Source organism: Equus caballus, chromosome 1, assembly GCF_041296265.1.
Source record: "Equus caballus isolate H_3958 breed thoroughbred chromosome 1, TB-T2T, whole genome shotgun sequence".
NCBI lineage: Eukaryota > Metazoa > Chordata > Mammalia > Perissodactyla > Equidae > Equus > Equus caballus.
In genome coordinates this window covers 184,987,195-184,997,764 of record NC_091684.1, presented here as the reverse complement: position 1 = coordinate 184,997,764, position 10,570 = coordinate 184,987,195, and the positions used below count along the sequence as shown (strand labels likewise).

Genomic DNA, 10,570 nt, shown 5'->3' with positions numbered 1-10,570 from the left:
TTTATTCTGGAATAGTCTTCAAGGAAGTTTGTATGATAGAGAAGATAGAGAAGAGATAATGTCTCCCTCCAGAACAAAGGACAGGTTTGCTTAGAGCCTTGGAAAACAGAGGGAAATCTCCTTCTGGAGTAAAGGGCACTTTAAAAGATTTGGGTTCCCTGTGCTCTGGGTTCCTCTCCTGTAACGTAACCCTTTGCATGTATAGGTATTACCTGGCTCTCTTTGCATTGTCCTGTGGGAACTGGGACTTGGGAACCAGGACAAGAAAATGATACTTTTGCTATGACTGAGTAGTACAGTCCTTTGTGTCTGACCCTGGGATCTCATGTCTTCTGCCAGGCCTGACAAAACTGTGACCGACTAACTTGTTAGTTTGCAAGTAGGGTAAGGTCTCAGACCCTTCACAGTTCTTGACAGCTTTGGTGATGAGGATGAGATGCTGACAGAGGCATAGTGTTCTGGAAGAGGAAGGATAATGGCCCTGCAGGCCAAATTGAGAGATGAGACAACTCCCTGGTATCCAGTAGTAAATGCTCTTGCCCGAGTATTGAGTGGGTTAGGGGAATAAGGGTTCCCCACTATCTTACTTGTTAGTTAATGATTAGTGGCTGAGCAGTGAGAGGTACGATTGAAACAGCTGCCTAAATGGTGCATTAGTTGTCGGTTGCTCCTCTGGGCAGCTGTAAGAAGGAATCTTATGAAATGGGACAAAACTAAAGATGATGTGGCTGTGGCTGCTAAGCCTAAGAATCTCCAAAACTGAAATAAATGGTGTCAGTGGTGAGGGACACGTTATTCAAAACAAATCTTTTGGTGGTCTGAAAACATTAGATGTTGATTTGGGTGAGCCATGAGTGAATGGCGACTGAAATTGAATGAAAAGCCTTGCTTATTGGCTCAGAGCTTCTCTCACCCTCTGTGCCCACTTCTCTCTCTGCTTACACCCTGACTTCATTTTCATTAAAGAGAAAGATAATTAAGCCTGGTTGGTCAAGCTATTCACGAGAACGATCTGTTTTACTCCCTCTTCAATGAGGGAAGGCTAGTTTAGTAGTCCAGGTGAGAAAAATATTTTAACTTGGATGAGGGTGGTGGCAGTGGGGGTGAAAACAGGATGTGATGACTAATTAGATATAGAGGGGGAGAGGGAGGAGAGAGTGCAGGTTTCTGTCTTGAGGACCTTGCTAAGGGGTGACAGTCGCTAATATAGGGACTGCGGGGAAAGGGTCAGATACAGAGGTGACCGTGCAGGAACTAAGTGGTTTGTAGATGATAAAGGACTTTGTAAGCCATATTAAGGAGTATGGACATTATCCCAAGAGCAGTGGGGAGTCATCGAAGAGTTTTAAGTGAGGGAGTGGTATCAGATTTGCGTTTTAGAAAGATCACCCTGGTTACAATGTTGAACATGGAGGGGATAAGAACTCTGGTAGGAAAACTATTTAGGAGGCTGTTAGAGTAATTCAGGCAAATCGTAGTGGTCAAAACTAAGTTTGTTGCAATGGAGATGAGATGTGCATAAAACTGAAAGATATCAAGGATAGAGGAGAGATGGAAGTCATAGTTGCTGACCGGATTTTTGGCGGACTCAGTTGAATGGTCAGTGGTTCCATTCATTAAAAATTAATATAAAGAGATGAGTGGGCTTGGCGTAGGAGAAAATGATTTCAGTTTTTGATATGTTGAGTTTGATGTTAGTGGAATATTTGGAGACGTTTAGTAGTCTGATGAATGTGGAGATATGATCCGGAAATGGTCTGGGCTGAAGATATGGATAGATATAGATATGTATCATATGTACTTGGGAATCATAGATAGATGATAATTGAAGTCAAAGGAAAAGATCAAAGTTCCTAGGAAGAGCATAGAAGGCAGAGGTTCTTAATCTGGTGTCTAAGCCTATAAATCTCCTGAAATTATATGCAAAATTATATGTAAACATTCTGGGGCACTTTCCCATTACTTTAATCAGATTTTCAAAGTCATCATTTATTGACTTGAAAAGATTATAATCTGTTATAATTTATATTTGAGTTTTTTGCAATGAACATGAATTAATTAGTTAAGAAAACCTATGGTACTATAAGCTAGATTGGAACATGACAAAATGGGGAAAAACTGGCAATATCTCTGAAAAAGGGTTCACCTTCTTAATCTACAAAAACATTTTGGGAATCAATACCAACTAGAGTTCAACAACCTTTTATTGAAAACTTTTGGGACTATAAATATTTCAGAATTCTGATTTTTTTGGGCTTTAGAAAGGTAAATGTTGTACCTTATTTAATATGCCCAGTGGGGCCCAGGCCATATGTAGTTAACCAAATGCATTTTTAGTTCTGCATTGAAATATATGAAAATTCATACTAAATGAGATAAATAAAACTATAAATAGCGTGCATCAGTCTAGAAAAGATTTGCTGACAAATAAGTTTAGATCAAGCCAGATTTTGCTACCAAATGGGTAGTGAACAATTTAAAATTTTCAGAGTTGTTTTGATTTTGGGGATTGCAGATAAGAGAATGTTGATTTGTACTAACATTTCAGTAAAACATTGGGCAAAGAGCAGACACATCACAAAAGAAGAAATAGGAAATGTCCAGTAAACATATAAAAAGCTATTTAGCTTCAGTGGTAATTAACGAATGCCAGTAAAAAAAGATCTCTTTTGTTACCTGTCAGATTGGCAGAGGTTGATAACGTAGGATTGACATGGGAGCCGGGCACCCTCGTGGTGGAAGCAGAATTCTGAGATGGCCCCATGATATCTGCCCCATAGTGTTATGTCCTCTAGAATCCCCTCCCCTTGAAAGTGGGTAGGACATATGACTTGCTTCTGTGACAACAGTGATGGGATGTCACTTCCATGATTAGGTTACGTTTTACAAGACTATCTTGGCAAACTGGAGAGAAAGATTCTTTTCCTGGCCTCAAAGAAGCAAATAAGCATGCTGAGAACTTACTGTGAAGAGGGCCAGGAGGCAGGGCACTGTGGGTGGCCTCTAGGAGCTGTGGGCAGCCTCTAGCTGACAGCCAGTAAGAAGTCAGACCCCCATGCATACAGCTACAAGGAAGAGAATTCTCCAGTTGAGTGTCCAGATGAGAACGCAGCCCAGCTGACAGTTTGATTGCAACCTTGTGAAACCCTGAGTGGAGAAAAGCTGTACCTGTACTCCTGAACCATAGAAACTTTTATGCTTTTAAGTTTGTGATAATTTATTATGTAGCAATAGAAGACCAATACATTTATACTGATGGAAGTGTGTATTGTGTCAAACAAGATTATCAATATTTAAAAAAAAAGACAAGCAAACAAAGTATATATATATATATGCTTTTTGACTCAGCAGTTCTGCTCTTAGGCTATAGACAGTTGTATAAATTGTATGTTCAAGGATATTAATTAAGATGAGGCTTGGGGCTGGCCTGGTGGCACAGCGGTTAGATTCACACGTTCCACTTCGGTGGCTCCGGGTTCGCCAGTTCAGATCCCAGGTGCGGACGTGGCACCGCTTGGCAAGCCATGCTGTGCTAGGCGCCCCACATATAAAGTAGAGGAAGATGAGTATGGATGTTAGCTCAGGGCCAGTCTTCTTCAGCAAAAAGAGGAGGATTGGCAGTAGTTAGCTCAAGGCTAATCTCCCTTAAAAAAAAAAAAGAGAAGGTTTAAAATAAAAGAAAAGTAGTAACGAAGAATGACTTCATAGAGGACTGGTTAAATTATGGTGTATTTATACTGAAGACTGTTAAGCAACCCTTAAAAAATGATGTACACATCTAATTTTTGTTATGGAGAGACAGCAAATAATAAATGTTATGTACCAGATACCACAATGAGCCAAAATACCACCTTTTTACTGTCAAAGGGCATGATGTACTTTAGGTCTGTTATTCAAATGGGCTTGCTCATCTCAAAGCCCAGAATTAGGCAGAATTTCCCTCTCAGTCACTGGCAGTGCTGGACCTGGGCATAGGGGGAAGAGCCAGCCTCTGGAGGCGCTCCCTGGGGGTAGCCCATTCCCAAGAAGACAGGTGAATGTGGGTCTTGCATTCCCAGTTCTTCCAAAATTTCCAAGCAGGTAAGTCACTTCACCTTCCCAGGTGGAGAGAGGCCAAGAGTGCCTTGAAGGAAAATCTGTCCTCAAGGAAATTAGGAACGGAAGCAATTCTTGAGCCGATGGCACACTGGCCTCTGATTCTACCATCCACGGAGCAGGTGCTGGAGGTGGCCAGGAGGTCTGGCCACAGGATGGTCATTGGTGGTGGAGATCTGCCTTGAGGGGCATATCTGAGTGCTCTGCCCTTGCTATGGTGGCAGCAAGAGACACATGGGGGTCGGGCGAGCTGGGCCAGTGCAAGCAGCCCCGAGAGTCTTTGGGTATGTCTGGAAAGGATAGAGCAATTTAGATGTTCAAGGAGTGTGGCCTCACTTTGCAGTTAGAGGAGGTGGGATCTGGGGACATACTGATTAGACATCTCTAGGCTGACCACTCCCAAATTTATAATACAGTCCAGACCTTGCTTCTGAGAGCCTATCTTGTATTTCCTGCGATGTCCTGTACACTCTAATTTCCTCTTCTTGGTCCTATGATCTGATCATGCTTCCATGTTCCCCATCTCAATAGATAGTCAGAAACCTAGGATTTATCCTTCTTGCTTTGCTTTTCCTCAATTGCCATTTCTAATCAACCATCAAATTTTGTTGATTTCACCTCCTAAGTAATTGTTCTGAACTACTTTCTATTTTATTTTTTTTACCTACACTGCCATTACTCCATTTGTTCCTACCTTCCCTGAATCCATTCTTAAAATAAAACTCTTTCTGTACTCACAACACTTCTGACATCAAATGTGTGGGTTTTTTTCCCACACAAAAACAATTCTCTGACACCAGCAGGATGTCCTACAATTCACTTTAATTCTGACACTATCTACATGGAGTTAGCATCAGATCCCCCAGGGTAAGGGCCCAGTCCCACAAAACTACCCCTACTTCAAAGGCCAATGGAAAGTGTGGACCTCCTGTACTTCTGACCTACTGGCTATAAATTGGGGGTTCTCATGATCCCCTTTTTGGGTTCCATAATTTGCTACAACTCAGGAAAATACTTTGTCAGTATTGGTTTATTATAAAGAATACTCAGGAACAGTCAATGGAAGACATGTGTAGGGCAAGGTATGTGAGAAGGGGGATGGAGCTTCCACGCCCTCTCCAGGTGTACCACCCTCCCAGCACCTCGATGTGTTCACCAACCCAGAAGCTCTCCCAACCCCATTGTTCAGGGTTTTTATGGAGCTTCCATTGTGTGGGCATGATTGGATAAATCGTTGGCCCTTGGTGATTAAACTCAATCTCCAGCCCCTCTTCTCTCCCTGGAGGTGAGAAGGTGGAGTGGGGCTGAAAGTTCCAACACGCTAATCACATGGTTGTTTCTCCCAGCCCCCATCCTGCAGTTATCTAGGGCCCCATCAAGGTCCCTCATTAACTTAAACCCAGCTATGGTTGAAAGGGACTTTTATGAATGATGAAAAACACTCCTCTCATCTCTATCACTCAGAAATCCCAAGGATTTTAGGAGCTCTGTGCCAGGAACCTAGGACTAAGACCAAATATGTATTTCTTATTATATCACAACATCTCAATTCTTCACGAAGCACCCAGACTGATCTATGAAAGATCAGATTATATCATTTCCACCTAAAACCCACCTATGTCTTTCTACTGCATTTGGGATCAAGTCTCAAATCCTTAACATTTCCACAAGGCCTGGATGATCCGCCCCTCTTTGCTTCGCAAGCTTTTCCTTATGACTCTCAACCACCTACCCCTCCCTCCCCCAGGCTCTCTCTGCTTCAGGTGTTTACCCAGGCTCTTTCCTCTGCCTGCAGAGTGCTGCCCCACTCTCCTTCTAGATTTTCTCCTGTCCACCCAGCACAGGTGTCTCTTCCTCAGGAAACATCTGTGACTCTCCAGACCAGGTAAGGGGCCCTGTGACACAGTGTCACTTAACTCCAGTAATTTCTGTTATAAGTTATCTCTTTCCTACTGGTCTACGAAAACTTTGAGAGTAGATCTTGTATCTGTCTGGTTCATTTCTATTTCAATATCTGTAAATATAACTGGGATGATAAAGCCTACATTTTGCAGAGATGAAAAATTTTCTTCCCTACTTCCTATCCCATGAAACTGACTCACATTCCCCCTCCTCTTTAAAATTTTAATAGCAGACTCTATAATGGATACTCAAAAATTGGATCTCTTAAAAAAGTAAGACCTATTAAAAATAGAAGTAGCTTTATTTTTTCCTACTAAGCATGAAAATAGTATGAGCTTATTATAAAAAATTGGATGGCAGTGATCACATTTTGTTTAAATCATTATTATCATAAATCCTTACTGTTGAGAACCTATTGTGTGCAAGAACTTTACACAGAGACTCCTTAAACTAGCCCTGCATGGTTGGCATCATCACTATCTTACAGATAAGGAAGCAAGGTTCATAGAGTCTTTCAAAGGTCACATCCCCAATAAGTGATGTGCCTGTGTGCGTGTGTCTGCAGATTTACGCCTGGGGCTATTAGACTGGAAACTGTGTGCTTCCCTCTGTTAAGCGGTTCCTAACCGGGATGGTCATCCTTGATTCTGATTCAGGAGATCTGCAATGGAGCCTGGAAATCCCTACTAGTCAGTTAGGCTGTTCTACAATTTACAGTTCTGCAATACCAGACAGTCTCCTTTTCTTAATTTAGAGAAAAGTATGAGTAGGCCTGACTTAACTTCTGATCCTTTCCTTAGGGTGCCAAGTTGTTTGGCCCATGTGATTGACTCCTGCCAGCAAATAAGCACTAACCTGCAAGCCCTCCTCCGTAGATCTGCTTGCTAATGCTCTAGGTAGGTCCACCTGTGATGATGCTCTCAGTTTGTCTCCAGGGTCCCTTACTTCTCTGCTGCTCATCTCCTGGTCATGGGGCATCTTGCCCGTGGACTGCGAGCCCCTGGGATCCTCAGTCTGTGGGCTCAAGTTGAAAAGCAAGGAAGGAGAGATCAGAACTAAGCTAAGCGATGTTGGGAAGTAAAAGAGAGAAAGAAGAGGAGAGGGAAGGAGGAAAGAGAAGGGGAGGGAGAGAGAGAAGAATCTGACAAAGTAATATTTTGTGATTATAGAGTAATAAGACTAATTTTTCCTGTGTGGCTGATGATCCATCTCTGAAGGCAGTTTTATTAGGGGAGTCCCAAACATGTAAACATTTAAAAATGTCACATAAAAGGAAACAGGATGGTAATGACACTTTAGAGGAGAAAGGCTGGACTAGTGCCAAGATGGAAAGATTTTTCATTCTGTGATATCAAGATCGTCTTTGGCTTTTAGGTCTTTGAATTTGGCCACCACTCAAGCCAAAGCTTGATAGCATGGCAGCGCTGAGGAGAAGCATCAAAGGCTGAAATGTTTAGTCAGAATGAAGGCATATGCACTTTCACAGGAAGGCTATTTCAGACAGTATCTAGCTGCAGGGTGAATTTGCTAGTGCAGGGCAATGGCAGCCCAAGAATGTAGGTGCTCCACCTGTTTCAGAGGCACCAGAAGGACCCCAAACCTGATTGTTGGTGTCTACGTATGCTAAGGGAGAACTTGCGCTGAATGAAATGTTTTGTAATTTTTTGAAATAGTCATTGAGTCACCCTAGCTCTTCAGTTATCTTTTTACATGTAACTCTTAAAAATCCTAAAGTTGATAGAACTCAGTGTTGGTAAGTATGTAGAGAAATGAGAGTCTTCACTCACTGTTATTGTTGGAGTGAGAATTGGTACAAGCACTTGGGAGGTAATTTAGCACTATTAAATGTTTTAATGTTTGTATCATTTGATCCAGCAGTTACACTTCTATAAATTTATCCTTCAGAAATACTTGCTTAAGTTTATAATGATAAACCTACAAGAATATACATTCTGTATTTTTAAAACTTTTCTTTATTTTTTAAAAAAGCTACAAATTGACTCTTTTTTTTTTTTTTGTGAGGAGGATTGGCCCTGAGCTAACATCTATTGCCAATCTTCCTCTTTGTGCTTGAGGAAGATTGTCCCTGAGCTAACATCTGTGCCAATCTTCCTCTATTTTATATGTGGGTCACTGCCACAGCATGGCTTGATGAGCAGTGTGTAGGTCTGTGCCTGGGATCTGAACCTGTGAATCCTAGGCTGCTGAAGTGGAGCATGTGAACTTAACTACTACACCACCAGGCCATCCTCTAAATTCTTTTTTAAAATAGTTTCCACGTCTCCGTTGAAATTCTTCAACATGTTTCCATGTTGAACTCTTCAAACACATTTCCATCTTTCCCACTAGATAATTTAGCATTTTTATCATAGTTATCTTAAAGCCCTAGGCTGATAATTTTGACATTTGGGACATCCCTGGGTCTGCTTCTATTAACTTTTTCCTTTTATGATCATTGGTCACATTTTCTTGTTTTTATACATGTCTTGTGATTTTTAATTGCATTCTGGACATTTGGTATAAAAGAATAGTAGAGACTGAAGTAAACTATTTACCTTCAGAAGGTAAAAATCAGGCTACTTGAGTGAGGGAGTCAGTCTGATCTGTCCTTGACCTGGGTGTGTATTTTTTTGCAGTTTCATTTAGTTCACCATTGGCCTCAAGTGTGTTGAGGGTGGGATTTGGGCTTCCTCTTTAGCAAGGCTTGTATCTAAGAACGGGTGAGATTCCAGGGACCTTCTGGTGCTTCATGGCTCACCTGTCAACTTGTGGAGCTATTGGACATCTCTCCTTGCTCTGTAGACCAGCTGCCCACCTTTTGGGTTGCTGAGGATTTGCTTTTGCTCTGCATTCCTGCCATCTCTCTTGAAACTTCCATGCTTTAGTTAGGAGCCTGGAAAGTAAAAGCTCACTTTATTATTTACCATTAAAATTTAGCTGGCGGAAGAAACTACATTCCCAGGATAATTTTTCCCTTGTGGATACTTACCTGTTTTCACTAAATCCTCAGCATAAATAATATAAACAAGTAATTAAATCTAGGAAGCTTTTATACCTGCCCACAATCTTCTAAAACTTCCTACGATTAGCTGTGCTACCAGACTTTTGTTTTATTTTTAATTTGACATGGTAGTGTTGGATCACAGCATTTTTAAATACAAGATCCTGGTCAAAAATTATAACTACAACTGAAAGGCATGAATTGTGAATTGGAAATATACGTTGGCTGGAGAGAGTTTGAGATGTAGTAACAGATGCTGAATCTAGCATTTCCAGTGGATCATTTTGGGAGATAGTAGTGTCCAACGACAGTGGGAGAAAGTGGTGAGAGATTGCAAAGTAATAAATTTCAAGCCTTTGAAAGTTTTCGTGCTCATGTGCTTCTGAAGCTTCATGTTTTTGCCTCTGTGGAAAAATTCAGTTTTTATGTAAGAAAAATTTGATTTAGTGTCAAGGTTTGTTCAACTAGCTGGGAATCCAGAGAGACAACTTTGGGTTTGCATTCTCCTGTTTCCCTTTCTGAGCCCGGGGAATTGATCAGATTTAGTCTTCTCATTGCCCATTGATTTTTAAGAACAATCTCCAATTTCTGACATTTTTAAACAAGATGCATTTGAGAAATATCTGTCATTTCTCATGGGCTTAATAAAACTTTATGCTTTTTCAGCTGTGTAAAGTTTAGAAAATTGATTCTTTTTTTTCTTCCTTGATTCAACTGTGTTAAAGGCTGTCATCAGAGAGGAGGTTAATTTTCCCCTTTGTGTCTTATCTTCTTCAAAGCTTTTTGAAATTGCCAAACAAGGACACAGGTAGGTTCATTGACTGAATATTTGTTGTGATCAGTATGGAAATGCTGATTCATAGCTATTTCTGGTTGGTATAATGCTAAGTATAAAAACTTCAGTCTACATAAGAGTAGAAATCATTTATTATGCTAGTAAAAATGCAAGTAACTATTCTATAAATAAAACAGGAATACAAAGAGTATACAAAGTTATTTTTATGAATTAAAGCACAGCTACTTCTACTTTAGTACCAACTATGACAAGATTTTCCCCAATTTTTTTTTTTGAGGAAGATTAGCCCTGAGCTAACTGCTGCCAATCCTCCTCTTTTTGCTGAGGAAGACTGTCCCTGAGCTAACAGCATGCCCATCGTCCTCTACTTTATATGTGGGACGCCTACCACAGTATGACTTGCCAAGCCGTGCCATGTCCTCACCCGGGATCCGAACCGGCGAACCCCAGGCCACCGAAGCAGAACGTGTTACCTTAACTGCTGTACCGCCGGGCCAGCCCCTCCCCAATTTTTTAATTGGAATATTTTCAATCATTCAGAAAAGTTGAAAGGATGGTACAAGATAAACACTATATTTCACTTGCCTAGGTTTAATATTTTAATAGTCCAACGACCTAGGTTTACTATTTTCTGACAACTCTTAAAAGTGACAGCACGTCTTTTATTTGGGTGGTTGAGAATTTTGTTTCTGTTTATTTGTTTGGTAGTTTGCTTCTTGGTGATTAGTTACAGAGACAAAAAGACACTGTGACAGAATTACCCCCTCACTTCAGTG

At 41.0% G+C, this 10,570-nt stretch overlaps 1 long non-coding RNA gene across 1 annotated transcript; it reads right to left on the bottom strand.

Moving 5' to 3' along the window:
- Positions 1-3,246: 3,246 nt before the first annotated feature.
- LOC138925165 (uncharacterized) lies at positions 3,247-6,963 on the bottom strand. Its single transcript, XR_011440997.1, has 2 exons — positions 6,853-6,963; positions 3,247-3,644 (listed from the first exon to the last, which is right to left on the bottom strand). It is a non-coding gene; the product is annotated as an uncharacterized lncRNA (long non-coding RNA).
- Positions 6,964-10,570: the final 3,607 nt, after the last annotated feature.